This window comes from Epinephelus fuscoguttatus, linkage group LG10 (assembly GCF_011397635.1).
Source record: "Epinephelus fuscoguttatus linkage group LG10, E.fuscoguttatus.final_Chr_v1".
Classification (NCBI taxonomy): Eukaryota; Metazoa; Chordata; class Actinopteri; order Perciformes; family Serranidae; genus Epinephelus; species Epinephelus fuscoguttatus.
The window spans coordinates 9870285-9891168 of record NC_064761.1 but is presented as its reverse complement, the minus strand read 5'-3'; the positions used below and the strand labels follow the sequence as shown (position 1 = coordinate 9891168).

General features: G+C 39.7%; 1 protein-coding gene across 1 annotated transcript in view; it reads left to right on the top strand.

Moving 5' to 3' along the window:
• The first annotated feature begins 10998 nt into the window (after positions 1–10998).
• The window catches only part of LOC125895537 (regulator of G-protein signaling 8-like), a 38644-nt gene continuing 28758 nt past the window's right edge, over positions 10999–20884 (top strand). Inside the window, exon 1 of the mRNA XM_049587453.1 lies at positions 10999–11200. The gene's annotated coding sequence lies outside the window, so the exon portion shown is untranslated. The remainder of the gene's footprint in view (positions 11201–20884) is intronic.

Sequence of the window (20884 nt, the reverse complement as noted above, 5' to 3'; positions counted from 1 at the left end):
CAGGACTCTGAAACTGAAGTTCAGTCATTATTAATTTCATTTTTCACACTTGTGCTTTTCCTACTGTGACAGGTCAAAATGTCTTCTATGAAAAAGTCCTGTTGGGATAAGGTGTGTTCCTGTGAGAATCACTTCCTGGAAGTGATCTGAAGTCGAGTTAACTAAAATTTGAAAAACACAACAACTGCTCTGCCACTGCTGTCAGACGGAGTTTAGGATGAGAATTCATAAGGCTCTTGAATTATACAATAACTCTGTCAACAGCTAATGCTTTCTTGAGGAGCACTTCAAGGAACAGATGATTATTCATGTGAAGTCAAGCTTTCATGAAAGGGTGTGTTGAGTTTATTCAAGTGTGGTCATCAGTCTTTCCGTCAGAGGAATACACTGACTGGACAGTGTTGTAAGAGGAAACAAGGAAACGGGTTCCTACAATCATCCGCTTAGTATCACACTATCAGCTGCTCAGCAAATAAACAGCAGCTACACATCTTACTGAAGTTTGCTTAAGTCATACAGTCATCATCCCCTCACCTCTGAGAGAATAGAAAGCAACGTGCTGCTCACTTGGGGTGCATTAATTAAAATAGTGGCAGAAGTGCTAAAGATAGACACAATTAATGACCTTCATATCATAATACTTTGGCTGACGCATGAGTCTACACACCCTCATTAAAATCCTCGTGGATCATCACACAGATTATGTGCAGCCTGATAATGGTTTCATCTAATAACTGTTATTACTGAAAACATCCTGCAGCAGATTTTTTTTAATAGGAGTATAGTGTATGTGTGCAACTAGTCACATGGTGAAGTTCAAATAGTCATCAGAACTTTACAGTTATAACTGGGAGAAAAAAGAATTGCAATTAATCAGTGTTACACTACTAACAGCAACATATCAAGGCTGTTTTGGCTTTAATGAAAAAGTGACTTTTTTTTAGGAAAGATGCCTCTATATTTATAATATTGCATCACACAAAATTGTTTTATTTTCTCTGGTTTGCATGTGTGCATGCATTAAAAAATTTAACTGCCACAATAGGATTGTTTTTAATAATGTCTGTAAAGAAAATAAATTAGCTGGGGGTGCACATAAAGTAATTAGAAGAAAAAAAAAAACATTCTAGATTTTTTAAAACGCATAAGAGTGAGCGTTTATTTGATTCAAGTTAAACTTGAGTTGGCTCAATTCTAACACTATCAAGTTAGCAGGCACCTGATATTCCCTCTTATTTAATAGGTTTTCTTTCTGGCTTTCACTTAATCATGAATTATAACACCAAATGTTTCACGTCGGAAGAACTGTTTCCGTTCCATAACCGTGTGATCACTGGTTCTTAGACATAGTCCTGCAAGAGATATCAGTTTGTAGAATTTTCTATTGTACCTCCCACACCAACCTGTTATACAGACAGTATTTCTGCTGCCAGACTGCCTCTTCTTCATACTTGTTAGATGCTGTGGGATTGTTCTACTTTATTTAGCTATTTACTATTTGAGATAACAGACTAACGAACAGTAATTCTGTTAATTTCCCAAGTGTTCGTTTCAGTAACTGCCATGCAGGGCCGCCACAGGTTCTTCAGCGCTGCCCAACAAAGGGGCATTCCAGAAGTTCAGGCATCTTCCTTTTCTATGTGTTTACATTTACACGTACGGTCAGTAGTGACAGCCAGGGGTTTCCCTCAATAGAGCTTTGAGTCAACACTACAACATTACCTGTAGAGTACAGGTGTGGTCCTTGTTATTTATGATTTTATTGCTGAAGCTTGTCTCATGTCACTCCCGCTGAGCACTCTGTGAAAATATTACATCAACAAATATTACATCAACCACTGAGCTGACTTTCTGCTGTGTTTGATCTGACGTATCTGTCTTTGATGAATTACTTCATAACCTTATTAAAATCTATCTTTTTATTTAAAAACTATGTAATAAAATCACATTAGCCAAGTGTCAGACATATATAGATTCCTCAAAAAGGCTGGCAGCGCTTTTGAGTTAAATGGGCTGCATGTATATAGTGTATAAGCTAGCTGATGCAGACAATACAAACAGACTTAAACACACAGGCAACATTCTCTATTTGCTTTTTCATACTGTGTAGCCAAAAAAATCCCTCACAACAGAGCAGTGTGTTGAAGACAGCAATACTCTGCCAGGTCAATCCTGGAAACCTAAGGTTAGCAGGGATGTGCACAGACATTCTGAGGGACTGTGGCTGTAACCTGAAAAAAGGGCACCTCCCTCAACAACCACAAATCAGTTTAAAATTGTAAATTGTTTTACATTTTAAAGGTCAGTAAGATTAATAATTGTACACTGTTAGTGTAAGTTAACATAAAGCCCATGTCCAAAGTCATCTGCCTCCATCTAACCCTATCCTCTGCATCCTCTTCTCTCACACCAACTGACTCTTTAGCTTCATCCACAAATCTCCTCATTGGTCTTCCTCTAGGCCTCTTGCCTGGCAGTTCCAACCTCAGCATCCTTCTGCTGATATATTCACTATCCCTCCTCTGAACACGTCCAAACCATCTCAGTCTGACCTCACTTCATCTCCAACACTTTATCTCCAAAACATCTAACATGAGCTGTCCCTCTGATGTACTCATTCCTGATCCTATCCATCCTCGTCACTCCCGAAGAGAACCTCAACATCTTCATCTCTGCTACCTCCAGCTCTGCCTCCTGTCTTTTCCTCAGTGCCACTGTCTCTAAACCAAACAGCATCGCTGGTCTCACCACCGTCTTGTACACCTTTCCTTTTAATCTTGTTGATACTCTTCTATCACACGTCACACCCGACACTTTTCTCCACCCGTTCCTACCTGCTTACCCATGTCCAAAGTAAACCAGGTTAATTTGAAAATAGACCATTGTTTTTTGTTAACGCTCTGTCAAGTGTCCACATCTGAATTAATTCCTCAAAATTATGCAAATATTGTGCTTGCATCACTTTCCATTATCTCAGTAATAAGATATATTACAATGTGTCATACAGGATTTCATGAACATACTTTCTGGCCTTATCATCCCATATTTCTCGTAGCTATTTGAAGTATTTTATTGATCAGTTTTTTGATTAGCCCCCCACAAAACAACATTTTTGAAACTCAAAGATGAAACTCATTTACGATATGATGCACAGACTTAATGTACTGCATATTAATTATTGATTGAATTATTCAGTTTAACTTAGTGATTCGCCTACTTTCACCTTTGCCTCTGAGAAAATAGGCCTACTTTCCATTAAATTAATTATGTAGGAAATGGTTGCTTGACATTTCTCTTCACCTGCCTAAAGTCTAAATCCAACTCTGCAAACTTCCTCCCTCAGCTCTTTCCGTCTCTGCTGTCTCTATCTTGCATGTTGTCTGCTGCCTATACAATAGCAAGCTAGGTATGTAGCTAAAATTGGTTCATGGGATTACATAATATAAGGCAATATTGTGCAACGTGATGTGTACATGACACGTTGTTCAGAAGCATATGTGGAGATTGTCATTTACAGGACATCTCAACGGTTAATCCATTCATCATTTATCATTTTCACAACATAAAAAGACTTACTCCAAAGAAGCCTTCAACAGTTGGCAAGGCAACAATAGTGTCACGTGACAGGGCTCATATAGTATCTCTTTGTATCATGTTCCGTCACGTTGCTTGCCAGGCTATTTTTTTTTTTTTTTCACAACAGCAAAATTAAAATGGTCTTTATCCAGCAGAGGTGTAACTCAGCCAAAGAGAGCACATGGGCTGGGGCTTATAGGCAACTTAAGCAATTACCTGTGCACGTCACTTAAGTTTCCTATTGTGACACTAGTTCTATGAACACAGGTGGAGCCTTGCTACAGGCTCTATTAGCTTTCATCACTCATCTCTGCAGAGCAGTGCACTGAAAGTTGCCTGTACTGCTTCGACCAGAATCTGGGGAAAAAGTGTTACTTCTGTGCTGCTAACTATTTCTAATTCTGGACAGAGCTTGAGTGATTCAATCTCTATCGACTTACCCACCCACGACAAACACCTGTTACCAGATCCTACCCACTGGTGTTGTAGGGGGAAGCCCCCCAGTCTTCTCACCCCTAGATCAAAAGGTGATTGGACAATGCGTGGGCATGCTCACTTGCATTAGTCAAGCACTGCTTCCTGTCTTATTTGACACATGGGTCTTCCCTCTTCTCACCATGTAATGTCACGGCATGACACTAACACAGAGTTCCCCTAATCTGGGCATGTGACCTTCTATAACAGGCCTGACCGTTTGGTGAGGTTATTTGTCAATATCACATGGCACGTGGGCTAACACATACAGTATGATTAACTGGTGCATGAGGCAAGCAGAAGGAAGGGGGCTTTGACACGGGTGTTTCTGCTTTACATATGATCCATCTGGGCTTAGGGTTCCATCCAAACTAATCGCAAAATATGGCAGGATTTGGAACACTTAGCTATCTCTCCCTCTTTCACCCTCTGCCCTCTAAAGTAGTATCCCCCTATGCTCTCTGCAGGAGGGCATGGATGATGTTTGTCCCATCTGTTTCATCATGTACTGTGTGTAGCCTCCATCTCCCCAAACCTTTACTTGTGTATCAGTCTCTCTATGGATGTCATCCTTAATTTTTTACTGCTACAACTACAACTGTGACAGCCTGACACAGTCAAGTGTTTTTTGTGACATTGGACTCGGTGCCCCAAGTGGTATGCTAACAGTGAACACAATGACATGAGAGGGGAACTAATGTTTTTTTTTCAACCTGGGCCCTATTTTCCGATCTACTTTTGTCTAAATGAGTGATAGGATATTCAATATTTGACATTTCTCCAGTACAGAGCTAGGGCTGACCTGCCTGCAGCCCGTGAGCGCGCGCTATATTACAGGGCTTGTAGTTCTCCGGCACGGTGCTGGATTTCCGGCACAGGAATATTCGAAGCGCAGCGCCCAGCAGCAGAGGCAGTTTTCAGTCGGCGCCCATGTTAACCTATCTGACTGACTGTCTGCACAGGCCGCTGAGCAAAGCGGAGCGCCCACGGAGGCTCGCACACTGCAGTGCTTCAGTTCGGCGTCTGGCCTATTTTTCACGCGAGTTGCAAACGCTTCTGTTAAGCTGGATAGAGCGGATCGTACCAAAAAGGAAGTCAGACACAGAAAAGACAAGAGTATCCGGCCAATTTTCAAAATAAAATAAATTTTAAAAATAAAAGCCTGTTTAATTATGATGTTGCCGTCTATAAATATTTGTTCAGTTTGGTCTAGACACGAGAGAGATGAAAACACACACACACACACACACACACACACACACACACACACAGAGAGAGAGAGAGAGAGAGAGAGAGAGAAATGGCTACAGGTTGGGGGCTGCAATTCAGAGAAATAGAAGATGCTCCTTGATGTCAAAGGTCGTGAGTTCAAACCTCAACTGATGTAAAATGTACATTTTAATGCAGACGTTTTTGTTGTCTTCCTATTCTGCTTCTTGTTACTCAGAATTGCCTAAAATTGTCGTCTGTGTACTCTGTGTTCAAATACATACATTCCATCCAGATCCAGTTGGTCAAAATTGGGTAAAAATTCGAACATGTTTGTTGTGGCAAGTCAAAACACTCACTCAGAGAGTCAAAGTCTGGCTCTGAAATCTCACGTCTCACGAGATTTGAGTTGTCGCAGAAAGTTACCGCTGGAGTGACCTTACAAACGCGAGGAGTTACTCTGTTTGGAGTAGTCATGGCTGAATTTTTACCCAATTTTGACCAACTGGATCTGGATGAGCTATTTGAATTTGATGACTACCTGTATTTATTTGAACACGGAATACGCAGACTGAATGTCCAGGTTTACCAGGGGTCTTATTACATCCCTGAACCTATTTGGGCAGTTCTGTAAGCCTCCTCCTTGTGTAAGCCATAATGGCTTTATTGTGTAAGCCATTATAATGAAGATAATGGGAAACGCTGCGATGCAGGGGATTTGACACCAAAATTAGTATCCAATCAATATACCAGACAGTAGTCTGTGATTGGTGCTGGAAATTTGATGTTGTCAAAAAGGCCACAGTATATTTTTGGAACTCACAAAATATATAACCTTCCAGAAAGAACCAATCTTAGCTGTCCAAGCTGAATAAACAAAATTTTATTTTTAGAAGCCTATGAATTATAAGCATTTGGACCAACAGCATGACAGTTTCATGAAATACATAACATCTGCTAAGGGACTGCAGATGAAATTATGAAATAGTGAGATCATATTGATTTGAATTGATGTTTGCAGTTCCTATTATATGAATTACGTAAAATAGAGTTGGTAAAACACAAAAATAGATTTTTTGGGAATGTGGTTGAGGGACACAAAAAGGACAATATTTGAAAATATGCCATCACTAGGTCGTTAGAATCTATGACAGTGTAAACTTTTGGCTGTTCTTACTGTAAGTATAGTGAACAACACACCAAGAGCTGTGTTCACATTACAAGCAACAGGCGACAAGTCATTTTTAATGGAAGCCGGTGACATAAAGCTACAAAGTGACATGCTATACTTGTCACTGCTGACAGGCGTGACTTGCTACAAATCAAAGTTGAGCTGGCCTTAGTTTTTTTATGCTTCAGTAATGGCAGTGAGACATTAACCAATCATGTGTTTGTGTTTCTAGCTGAGGTGCTCTGTTATTGAGCTTATTTTACTGACACTATGCTTGCTTTCTGCATACAGTGGTGCACACCGGGAGGAAATGGGTCTCAGACATTGAACAAAAGCATAAATATATTTATTTATTATTATTATTATTGGGGTCTTTTGCCTTTAATGACAGGACAGATTGAAGTGTGAAGGGGGGTGTGGGGGGGGGGCAACGACAATTAACTTGCATTGTTTGGCTAGTATAATTTTTACCATGCTCACCGTCTTAGGTTATTTGTTAGCATACTAATATCTGCTAATTGACACTAAAAAAAAAGTGCAAGTGAGGCTGATGGGATTTTGCAGGTTTTTGAATATAAACCAAAAAACTGTTCATATTAAGGTTTGACCTGATGGTGACGCTAGAGGAAAAATCATTAGGTCATTAGGTGCCATTCTCTGGAATCCAGGACTGTCAGTCTGAAATTCCATGGCATCCATCCAATAGTTTAATCAGGGCCAAAGTGATGGACTGACTAACAGACCGACAGACATCTTGCCAGCATGTCTAACATTTCATACAGTTATGGTGCGGCTGATCAACAGGAAGCAGGATGTTCCTTTTTATAGCTTTCAGATCATAAGAAGTGGCATTTGAAATGTGTCAAATGCCCCACAGAGCTGGCAGACTGTGTATATCAGACAATGTGATAGACTAATTACTTTATGAAGTAAGGACGTGTACCGGTAGAGTATTTCCAATTAGTCATCCAGAGAAAGTGAGAGAGACAAAGACGATGTCTGACTGAGAAACCTACGATACAAACAGCTGCAGCGTCATGAAGGTCACACATCCTTGGTCAACTACGTGGGCGAGCATTTTTCATCACTCTCCCTTTGTGACTTGCTTCCTCGCTTTTGAAAAGGGCTCTGAATCACACATAGTTTCTGCTCCCTGCAGGATGACAGAAAACAACTTTACAAAGTATAATTTCAAGAGCTCATATGTGAGCACAGTTACTTCTCCCAGCTTTTTTTTTGTGTGTGTACACTGTGATGGGTGATTTCGAAGACACATTTGTTATAATTGCCAGGTGCAGCTGGAAAAGGAGACTTAATGAAGAAGCCATGGTCTCCTACAGCTGTGTTTCTCCTGACTTGATTTGCACCAAATGTTTTCACTCTTTTCTTCAGACAGCATTTGCTTTCATGAGCTCTTTGCCAAACAATTGTGTTTTGTGTGTATTGTGGGTATTGGCTATGAAGTTTCTTTGATGTGTTATATACCTCTAAGTGGTTTGTCCAAGTGTCAGAACTAGGGATGTCCTGATCCAGCTTTTTCACTTCCGATCCGATACCGATATTACAGCCTTGAGTTTTGGCCCATACTGATACCAATCCGATCCAAGCGCGTATTATACATATTCACTTATTTTGTTGTCAGTCATGTTAGAAAAGGTTTGATCAAGCAATATTACTCTAACAAGAACAACTATCAGGTTAGTTAGAATGATCCACAACAGTTGGTATGAGAAACTGATCTGATTACTGTTAACAGGGTTAAATAAACAAACTTTAAACTTGAACGTTAACATTAAATAAAAAAATATAGCTGGTTTGCTTTGGCTGCTTTGGCCCCTTAATAAATAGAAAATAGATCAACACAAGAAATCTTTAAAATGTCTAACACTGAAATTAAAATAGCAGCAAGACTCCACACACTTGTGCTTTGGCCCCCTATTAAATAAAAAATAGATTAACACCACAAGACATTGTTGACATTTAACAAACAATGCAGCCTTTCCTTTTCAGTTATTTTTGTAGCGTCAGTGCCAGCCTGGTGCTGCTGTTTCCTGTGTGTCTGCATGCTGGCCTGGTGGATTGATAGTAAGTGCTGGAGCGGATCACTGGAATGGACTGTTTGAACCGCAGAGCACTGGGCTGGCCGGAAAACCTGTATCAGAGTCCATGAAAAACTGGAGTTCTTGGATCGGCATTTTTCCATGCAGTCCGATCCGATGCCGATGCATGTTTCTTGCTAATATCGACGGCCAATACCGATCTGAATATTGGATCGGGACATCCCTAGTCAGAACACACAGAGACTGTACATATTTACTCATTCAGAAATCTGCAAGAATATACAGTACAGGCAAATTTGCCAAAGTGAAAATCCCACATATAATAACTACTGGGTTATGTCTGGGCTTCAATTCTTATCTTGAATCCGATCTTTTCACACACACACCCCAAGTGCTTGTTTTGACATTTAAATTCAAATTATATATATTTATATTTAACAATCTTAGGTACTTAAGTTCTTCAACAGTTTTTGCTTGGGCTAGTCAAGTGCACAATGGATGCTCAGGGCCTGTAAGGCTCCTTTGGAGAACATGTGTACTCTTAAATTCTTGATATGTAGTGTAGTGTAGTCAGTTTGTGCTGAAAGTGGTAAGTGGGCTACAGTTTCTATTGGAGTACAATTCTTTAACCATTGCCAGCACAGCAAGAAAGTAAGCACACTGGGGTGTCGGTGGCTTAGTGGATAGAGCAGGCGCCCCATGTACAGTACAGTACTTTGCTGCATGTCACTCCCTCTGTCTCCCCCTTCACGCTTAGCTGTCCTGTCCATTAAAGGCAAAAAATGCCCCAAAAAGTATCTTAAAAAATATAAACGAAAGTAAGCACACTAACTCTGCTCTCTCTGGGTTTACATCACACACTCCTGTTAAGGCCTCAGTACAAAGTGATTTTTGAATTGTCCAACAGCATCTAAAATTTGCTGTGACTTCCTAAAACTGATGTTTGTGCCCACTTTACACATCTATCGACCAGCTGTGCAGAGATGAAGAGAGTCTGCATATGCACATATAGCTTATGCATGCAAATGCATATCCCGTAGAAGGACTGTGGGTACAAGTACATAAATAATGTAATGATATTGCTCAATGACCATTTCCTTTAGATTTTGTTCCAAATTCATTTAACATTGTGTTTCTTTCTGTAGAATGTTTTTTCATTCAGTCTTTGATCTACTTTCCAGATAGAATAATGGTGTTAATTGCTCAAGCTGTTAAATCGGTTTATTTTCCCACCATCCCAGCCCTTAAAATTGTGTAACTGTGTGTGTGCATGTCTAAAATTGAGGAGAGAGACACCGGACAGAGACTTACAACATGTGTGTGTAGGCAGTGCTTTTACTTGGTTGTGTGTGTGTGTGTGTGTGTGTGCGATTTTATGTAACACTTGGTTGTCTTTTCAGTGGCAAGAATTATCTGTCCTCTGCCAGGCCGCCTCCTCCTCCACACTTTCAGCTCCTTGCAGATCATATCTTCCTCCTCAGATTGCAATAAGATAAATGTTCTGCACTCTGTCTTCATTCGATGCACTCTAATGCTTGTCGCATATCATCTTCCATATGTTTTACAGTATAAACAAATGAAGGTGCAATTGCAGTCCCTGTGTGCTTTGTGTGTATATAATATTTACGATATCACTTAACATTAAGACAGATGGGGGAAACCGTGAGAGAAACTATTCGCATGCTGGTGACTGCAGGAAAGAACGTAAGCCTGCATGTTATTTTCATGTTAATGTCTGAGTGGTAGTTTGCACGTGTACTGTAGATGCTGTGTTATGTAACCTCTTGCTTTGCACAGATGCACACATGGTAGTGAATCTGCTGTGGTCTGCCCTTCCAGGAAGTAAAATGCACAGTATTTTACTGTAATACGATAATATGTGAAATACTTGCACCTCTCTAGTCCCATCCCTCCAGTTTCTTCTTTTTGTCTTTGTCTTTTTCCTCTTCCGCTGTTATTTACATAAGTTAATACACCTGCAAAGGTTAACTGATAGGCTTTGCAGGCATAATATCATGAAACTGAAAACTGACCATCAAGTTCTGCTTGCCATGTCTACGTAAGAGTGGAAAACCCCCAAATAGCAAATTCACAGTGGGACTTTTTTTTTTTTTTTTTTTTTAAAAAGGATAAAGCTGGAAAAAGTCAAAATTTAATGTCATTGGGTTTTCTGCACAAAATAAAAGCAAATGTGTCAAATCATTTTGGTTCCTTTTAGAGGTTTAAAATAGGATTTCTCTCCACAACTCAAACCTTCAACAGCCTTATTCCAGACCTCTGCATCCACCTCCTGCGCCCCTCCTGCCCTACACATTTATGTTCCCATCTCTTCAACCACAGCATCCCTGAACAGCCCTTCTCCACCTCACAGATGTGCTCATGTTGTCCTTGGAGATTTCCCTGTGCAAACAAAGCTTCTCTTCCCCCTCCATCTCTCTCTGATTCCACCCCCTCTGCCTCTCCCTCTTTCCATCTCGGCTGCTCTCTCCCCCCACGATTTCACACCAATGAGCATGCCGCGTGTAGCTCCCACTCGCTGGCATCAGTAACACAAGATATCTTCAGTTCCGAGCTGTACAGATTCATACAAATACACACCAGCATTGGCTAGAAGGAGGCTGCGTTCTGCCAAAACACACGTTGGGGATAGGCAGTGATAAATAAGAAGGGGAGAAAGAGTCCAGCATCTCTCGCATACATCAGACTCAAGGTAAAGGATCCATAATTATTTATTGGATGACAAAGTGTTATGTAATTCTTCTGTGGACATGGCTCTAGGCATTATGTGCATCTTTGTCATTCTAAATGGTCCATGGGGCTGATTATTATCTGCTGCTTTGAATGGAGGCTTAATGTGACATCAGTGAAAACACTGTTGATGAAGTGATCTGCCGTCTATGTGGCTAGTATTGAAAAACAGTAATCAAACTATTGCAGGGGAGAAATGCAAGCTGCATTCAAGAGCGGTCTCCTATTACCTATTAACCAGCTAATGCTATGGGTGTTTGTATACACTGTGTGTGGCTGCATGTCCAAATTTCTCTCAAACTGATTGCTTATTCACGCATGCTTTCAATCCCATTTCCTGTGAGCACTACTGAAAATCAGTTCACACCCTCCCACCTTCCCTCCCTTGATGCTGAAAGCTCTGAGGGCTTTTCAGTCCAGTAAATGTCACTCATCAGAGCTATCAAAAATGGAGTATAGGGCTTTGAAGCCCACACAAGTGCTACCTCAGGCTGAGGTGCATTCAACCCTTCCATAACACTCAGATGTTTCACTTGTGAACCCTTCCACTACATGCCCTACCTTTGCATGTCATTGACCATGACACTTATCTCATATTAATTAGTGAGCATTAGAGGTACTGTTAGGAGGAATTTGTTTCCTCTGAACAGGGCCAAGCTAGATGTTTCCCCCTACTGCCAGTCTTTGTGCTAAGCTAAGCTAGGCAGCAACTAATGATTGCTTCTTATGTACCATACAAACATAAGAGTGGTATTGATCTTCATACCAACTCATATAAGACAGTAAGTAAGCTTTTTCCTACCAACATGTCTTGTTACATTCCTTTAGCCAAGTAGTTTGATTTCCCTAAACATAATAATAAAATCAGCACAACTTAGCAGGAGCAGATATTGTAAGAAAAACAAATAAAATATACTTACAGTAAACATCTTGCAGACAGTATGAAGATGCATAGTGAGTAGTTCACTTGTTTCAACCCATTTGCCAGAATAAGTGTTGGTATACATTTCTGCAAACCACAGATGTTACATTTTTCTGTTCCATATGTAACAAATATGTTGAAATGTTACATTTCTTTACATTCAATTTTTAACGTGACTAGATTTAGGTGGTTAGGAAAACATTGTATTTTATCTTAAATTATCCTGGTGTTGTCGCCACAACCACCGCTGGGAATGTGCCGATGTTGCCTTAAAAATATCTAGTTTTTGCCGCCACAACCACCGCCAAAATGTGCAAACATCACCTCAAAAAATACCCAGGTATCGGTGCTACAAACACTGCTAGAAATATGCCGACCTTAATCACTGTTGGAAATGTTAAATTGTTGTTAAAAACATGGCTGGCCTCAAACAGTGGCCTTCTGCTGTTTGCTGCCTGTTAACTGCTCACCGAAGTTTCCACCATTCACCATCCCCATCTTCTCCTGATAGAAAAACTCAGCTCGTATAAATGTAATCTGAACTACGTCACGTCAGAAATGCTGATATAATGCATATGAAACACATAAATGTTTTGCATCAATTGTTTGAGATGAGGGACAGAGATGTGGTATGCCAAATTTTTGTTCATGACAGTGTTCTTTATGGTCATATGCTCCAGACTCATTACTGCAAATGTAGCCTACACTGCTACATGTAGCCTCATGCTAACAGGCAACCATGTAATCTTGGTTACCAGTTCCATTAAATTCTCTCTGATTTTGGATTATATTCCTGGAACATGTTTGGTTGTGAAGAATTTGGTTTGGATGCTTTTATTAGTGATTTTTCACAGTAGAAAGTGTTGCTATATTCCATTTACAATCATTCTCCAGCTGCAAGTGTGCTGCTACATGTAGCTACATGCTAACGTCCGGGAAACCAGTAATCTTGGTTGCTGATGTTTTTAATTTCTCCCTGATTTCAGATCATGTTTCATGCTGGAACATGTCAGGTTGTGAATATTTTGGTTTAAAAGCTATATTAGTGATTTTTCACGGTAGAGAATGTACACTCCATTATAGTCATTCCTCTGGCTGCAAAGATGGTGCAAAGATGCCAAGAGCGCAGGTGACCTGGAGATGCTGACCAATCAGTGCAGACTGTGCTTTTTCAGGAGGGGGACTTAAAGAGACAGGCACTTAAAAGGAGTGTTTTAGACAGAGGATGAATTCAGGTGCTTCTGCACAGACTGTATGGGAAGAATAAAGTGCTTTTCGAACATCAAAAAATGTAAACATGTTCTAGTAGCAACCTTGAATACAAGTATGAACCTGAAAATGAACATAATAAGACCCCTTTCAATGTAAATTTTTGAAGCTGTGGGCACCAAAAACAAAATTCCATTAACTTTAATTGTATTCAGGTAGCAGCAAAAACTTCAGATGCACATATTAAAAATCCAAGATGGTAAGATACCACTGGAGGTAAGTGATAAAACTTGCACAAACATGTAGCCTTTCTTTTGTTCCACTCTCACTGTGTAAAGCAGTATTGTCACTACATGTTTTGATTCAAGCATGAGCAAGTGTCCCAAGTCCTTGCTACATGTGTACTGTATGACAACACAGTTTCAAATTCTTCATGAGAGGCAGTAGACAGAGCGTCAGGCCAACTTGTGGAGCCGCTTTCTGCGAATACCTGGAACACACTGATTACATAAGTGGCTAAAGGCTGGAGACATAGGAGTTGTGCACTCTGTCTAAAGCACTGAACAGTAAAATTAAAGCTGAACGGAACAAAACAACCTGCATCACAGAGTTTGTTACACAGGGTGGTGAGGGTGACTGGTTGGATGTGCTAAATCACTGTAAATATCTAGAATGTTTTCAAACACATGACAGCCATTTTGCTTTTCTTCAGTCAGCCATGGAATTGATAAATTACTTCCAGTCCTCATGCACCTTAATATAACTTCATCACCGTTCTGTAAACTTATGTAAAATCTAAGATTTGCATGTATATTTCTGCTCCAGACTGCACTGGATGGTTAGAGCTCATTAGCAAACCCCAACTACAGCCCCAAATCCTGAATAACTTGTCAGCTATTAATTCTTACTCTTTTTATCCCAACACTACCCCAAACAAGAAATTCAGCATGGCCATAAAAAGCCCAGTCAGTCCAGTCACATCCCATCATGTTTGGATATAGCCTACAGTCCCGGACAAGCTCTAATTTTATTACCAAGCAAAATGTTCTCTAAAGGCTACTGCAAGTCAGTGCAGTGTTCTTATCATCCCGAGCACCCCTGGCACACATGTGATTTTAATAGTTCTGTCCAGCCAGAAACAGGCAGATTTACTTGAGTGTAATCTGACATAGCTCTGAGTCAAATGCTTGGCCAAACATTGGTCAGCCTTGTTTGCCCTCCTGTTACCTGTGAGGTGAGTGAGACTGGAAAGAGATACAAGCACAGTCAGTTTTGAGATTTGTCTGAGGTGAAAGCAAATATGGATAGCAGGTTTTTTCAAGAGGCATGTCATAATGTGACAGTGGCTGTAAGGGGGCTTATTGGATTTTAAAGTATACTGCGCTCAATTAAAGCTGGACATTTTGCCATTGCTTGTGGTTGGTTTTAGTTTATTAATTCAGCTAAATATTATTATATAATTATAATTAAAATTATTATTAGCAATGAATCAAATAATTCTTTAATGTCTCTCATGACCAATAAGAAGAAGAACAAATCACCTGACTTTGCAGCCAACCTCATGACAGAATATTTCATTGACTTACTGTTGTCTCATTGCCTTATTGTCTTGGACTTACAGCACATTTTTTGCTGACTCTTACCACTCTCGCCAACTCCCACAGCAACGGGCTATACTACCTGCTCAGCAACAAGCAGTAGTCAGACAAAGTTAGCAACTGGCTGGTAAACACAGTGGAGCATTTAGCAGTTGGAAGAGTTGGTAGACACAAACTGAGCTGGGAAAAAAGTAAATATTGTACTTGCATTTTGCAGGTCAGCTGAAAGTCAACTCCAAATGAATGCTAATTTTGCTGTGTGCATACTGGATGTGTACTGCTAACACATTTGCTCTGTGAGTTCACTGTATGCCCCTAAGAAGGCAAAGAAGGGTTTTTGCTAATGATTGGAGTAGTGACAAACTCAGGATAAGTTAAGGTGGATTTATACTTGTGCTTCAGCTCTATGCAGAGCCTACACTGCACTAGGGTGACCATATTTTGCTTTCCAAAAAGAGGACACTCAGCCCGGCCATGACATAGCCTACTTAAATGATACTCGCAGTTTACTCAAAGATGCCTTATAATTTTAATATATTTAAAATTTATATGTATGGATAGAAAATTCAGTTATATTACAAAATAATATCTCTCAAAGACAGAAATTCAGATAGGCCCCTATAGATAGGGGACACATACACACACTAGAGTGTGGTGATCCGAGCCCGACGGTACCCGACGGGTCGGCCGGGTTTGGTCAGAAATGTAGCTATAAATTGTATTCGGGCTCGGGTCGGATTCAGTCAGCTTTCAGTGAAAATGTAGTGTAAAAATAAATAAAATCCTATTGTCTGTCCTGTTTATTGCTTGGGCACTGTTATTTACGTGACAACATCTGAACATAACACACACACACACACACACTGGCTGTTTGTTTCTACCTCTCTCATCGCTGGAAGTCTCGGACCTCCAGCCGCCCGCCTCCGCCTTGATTAAACGCTGAAAATAAAATAAAAGAGGTTTTTCCTATTTTATCTTATTTTGTTTTATTTCTCCCTCTCCTCTCGCTGGAAGCGTCGGACCTCCCGCCTCCCGCTCCTGTCTCAAACACGGAGGTCTCCCTCTCCGCAGCTGAGCACCCACGGCGCACGCCCGGCCTGTTAAATAGCCTGTTACCACTGTGTGACACAAACTCAGTGCTTTGGTCATTAAATAATGTCGGGCTCGGTTCGGGTTCGGACAGAAATATGCTGCCTGTGCTGCACTCTAACACACACACACAAACACACGGAAAACTGGACATTATCATGAGTTTATAAAACGCCCCCGGACGCCCCGGAGAAGACATGAAAAGTGGACATGTCCGGGCAAAAGAGGACATTTGGTCAGCCTGCACTGTACCCTACGCCTTTGTGAGCATTTATACTTGTGTATCACTCTGCAGTTACACCTCCAAAACACTAGTCGGCGGCAGGGTTTCTGTTAAGTACTGTAAAGTTTAGTTGATTCAAAACACACTTTAAACATGGCTCTATAATGACAATTTCAATTAGTACACAAACTGCTTTGACTATATAACTCGCAAAATTTACAGTCAGTGGGTCTCATTCATGAAACGTGAGCAGAAGGAATTTGTGTGTAAACTGTTCGCAGACGGAAATTTACGTACATGTCCGCATTCATTAATATTTTAGTAGCTCTGATCTTTTCGTAGCTACTAACAAAATCTACTCCTGCTCCTGACCACTCGTAGTGCTTGTGTAAATTTAGTAAGGCACATAAATAGGCTATTGCTTTTCACTATTGGAAATTAAAATTTTAATTCGTATTGCGCTCTGTTATGTACACAATACACAGATGCCTTTGAAACACGTACTCTAAACATGACAAAAATATTAAAAATAGGCTATAACACATTTAGTTAAATTAGCTGGCAATTAGCAGGTCCAGATTAGGTTCATGATTGTGAATTATCTATGTAAATCGACTCAATAGATTACACGTTTTTTCTACATGTTGAATGATGATAATAAAAATATCCGTAAGGACAGCTGGATCACAGCCTCTTCGGCCTCTGTGCCTGGGTTCAGCAGGAGCAGCAGGTGGTGGAGCCACGAAGGAGCATGCACCAGCTGAAAGAATTATTTGAGACAACACATTTTCTTTTTTTTTTTTTTGGCTTTTTGATCATTTGAATGAATAAATCTGATTTGAAAAATGTTTAATTTACATTGTATAAAACAGAGCTTTAGGCTATTGAGATTCAAATAATTTGAAGACGATACATACAAACTGCTGTAGGCTATATGTTATCCGTATCATTTGTTAAAATAAATGTTAATTAGCTCTACATTGCGACAGCCATCACTGATTTAGAGTTTATCCATTACGCACAAAACATCTCTGGTTTCCCGTTCCCACTTCATTCAAAACCCCACAAATGAATCTTCTGTTTGTTTGGTGATCGCTGTATTTTTTTGTGTGTGTGCTTATGCGTTTCTTTACCTCCAGTTTCATATCAAACCATTTACGCTGCACCTCTGACATGGTTCTTTGTACCACGGAGACAACATTAACAGCATCTGTTACCTCCCTCCAGGCCTTCGCATTGCCTATCCCTGTCACACCACTACTAACTGAAGAAAATAAAATGTTTTTTCTTAAGTCCACTTCACCCAAAATTATTTCGATCTCCACTTCAGAAAAATTCTTTTTTCTTTCTCTCTCTTTCTTTCTTTGTGCCATGACTGACAGGTCGACTGGATGCACCTACACCTCCTTATATGGTGGCCATTGGCTATTCATGGGCGGGGATTTATGCTAATTGCTGATTACCGGGAGCGCGCTGTCACTTTACGATGGATTGGTATTCATCATCATACACACATGTTTACAATCAAAAATGAGTTTCCTGCAGCGTTCCTGAATCCGGAGTAGGTTTTTAGTAGCGTAGGCTTTTATGTGCAAATCTACACACAGATTTACTCACTTTTCATGAATGAGACCCAAAGCATCTGTCTTCTGCTGGACACATTTTCCCCACAAACACAACATGCTAAAGTTTTTAGCACACATCTATGGCATTATACATTGTATAAATTAGCCTCGTGGCTAGCGGAGATTTCCTCTGCTCATATGAAGCCAGGGACAACAGCAACATTAAACAAAAGTAACGTTACAAAATTTGGCTCCATTACAACTCACAAGGTTCAATAACAAAACAACTGTCTTATACTAAACACGTTTTCCAAACAAATACAACTTGCTCATGGTAATAGCACAGGCCTATGGCATATTAGCCTACATTGTATAAATTAGCCTAACGACTAGCGGAGATTTCCTCTGCTCATGAGGCCAGGATAAATCACACACAAGACTTAAAATGTTATGGGGCTTTATTGTCTTCATAATTTATTGTTTCTTATCTGTGAAATAAAAGTAAATATAAGCTTTGTTTCCACCGAGGGAAATGGTTTTTAGCTTACTAATATAGACGAGTTCTGCTTCGCCACTACGTGTAGTTACATTTCTGGGGAGGTGCATGTCAGGCTACATAGGTTACAGCATGCAGAGTACGGCGTTAATTTGACACAGAAGTATACTTTAGCTTTCATACTAGTTGGGAAGGTGCATGGCTCCAGAATAGCAACATCGACCTTATCAAGAAACTGACTTGTACTTAAATTTTTATTTTTATTTTTTTTATTCAAATTTTAAAAGAAATCACAGGACAAGCAGTTGTGAATGAATGAATAGTTAAAAGTAGTAGTTAATTAGTGGTGTCAAATTAAAGAGGGGTATATAATTAAATATTGCTGTAAAATATTTGAAGTGACCCTCTTGCAACAATAACTGCAAACACCTCATAACTTCATAGCTCAGCTTTGCTCGTCACATTCATGCACACTGGAGTGATGACAGATGTTAATGAGCAGAACCTCATTTAATCTTAATGAAGTGTTTTTCACTGTTCCATTTGCACCTGACAACAGTTCCTACTCGCTGGCTGTTCCCAAATCAACTCCTTACGTAACAGAGAGGTTTTCCCCATCTGGGATAAAGGCAAGTAACCCAGACTGTCAAAATATCCAAAAGACTAAATTCCCTTCTAATCTTTAACAGATATAAATGGCAATCATAAATTAAGCATATACAGTAAAAATCAAATTATATATTTTGGCCACATGTTGCCTTAAATTTTAACCAAGTTGCCTTATTTAGTATAATATAGTAGTGACTTACCCATGGGATATAGATGTACCTTGTATTTCATCTGATGCATACTGGGACTCACTTCAGCATGTGCTTAAGCATAAAACAACTTAAGGTATGGGTGGATGGATGAACAAAATAGCTCTATTAATAGCATTTATTGAATAGTTTTACAGATACCTCCCACCAGGCTGCTTCTTTCTAACCACTAGCACTAATTTAATGTGCACCTTTTATTGTCTATTCAAAGTGTGAAAACTTATTTTCTGCTTCCAGAATTACAAATGAAAATAAAAAGGTTCATACATGTCTGATAATATTTCATATTAGGAGAATTGCAGCAGTATTAAAAATGCTTTTATGAGCTTTTACATGTTTTTCAGTGCAAGTCTGTATTAAAAAGTAATAACAGCAGAGCACCTGCAGGCAGGACAGTAACATTAATCCAAATGAGCATGATTGTACCTCGGTGCAAAGATTATGAACGTAGTAATATTTGTAGAGCAGATGGGTGATCTTTTTCAGGTTGCCAAACACGCTGCAGAAATATATACATAATGCACCATGTCCCTGTCAGGCTTGCACAATGCATTTCTATTCTTTTGGAGATTAAATTATAAGCTGCTGAGGCTTGTGGACGGGACACAGATTAAGTAGATGCAAAATAAATAGATAGGAGACGTGGGGAGTGACATTAATCTAACCATACATAAGTGTACCTTTCTGAGCAGAAAAATAGATGAAAATAGAATCAGGGCATTATGGGCTAAAAAGCCCCCTGAGTAGCTTTATCCCAGGTTGACCCATCATACTGTTGATGTGAGCAATGTGCTCAGGTGTCATCACAGGAAACCTCAGAGGAGTGAGGGGCTGCAGGGTTATGGAACATGATGCATAGCAAGAAACAGAATTACCTACTCCAGAGTTTTAAGTCTATTACTTATTATCTTCTAATATTATGTCCCCTATGTGAACATTACGTTATTGAAGGTGAACATAACATTTAAACAAGAGCTTATTAATTGTGTTTTTTATTACCAGCTGCAACAATGTCATGACTGCTGGTGATGTTTTATCCTTGTGTGTGTGTGTGTGTGTGTGTGTGTGTGTGTGTGTGTGTGTGTGTGTGGTATCATGGCAAAATGTGGTTATAAGTCTGTCTGTATCTGTGGACAGACTTGGTCAATGCAATAGCATCACAACTGTGAAAGATGCAGTCATAAAACTTTACAGATCAAAATGAAGGTTAAGTTTGAAGATGGATGTGGTCAGAGCAAACAGGGTAGAAGAAGGAGGGTAGGAATTAGGGAGGGTTCCAGTGGGCCCCCATTTTACACCCCTGTCCAGGGGCATAAATATAGCCAGGGCAGTTGCACTGGGGCCTGTGGGGGCCCTTGCAATGATTTAGAGTGCCACCTTAGAACTAAACCTGCGTTTATAAAAAAAAAATAAAAACAAATATGCCTTCAAAAATGCAAACCCATCTCTGTCAAGATTTTTTTTGTCTTTATCTTTACTTTTTGGGTAAAATAGTCAGTAGCAATCCATAACAAAATCAAATGCTTATTCTACATCTATTTAAAAATACTCTCTATAAACTATATGTCTAAAAAAAAAAAAACAAAAAAAAAACAACATATTATTGATATTTTTTTATTTTCTTTTATATTTTTGTCATGTATGCAATGATGATTTTGGTAACATGTATGTTAATGCTGTCTAATGTCAAGTCTCTATTTGATCATGTGACAAGATGATACAATCT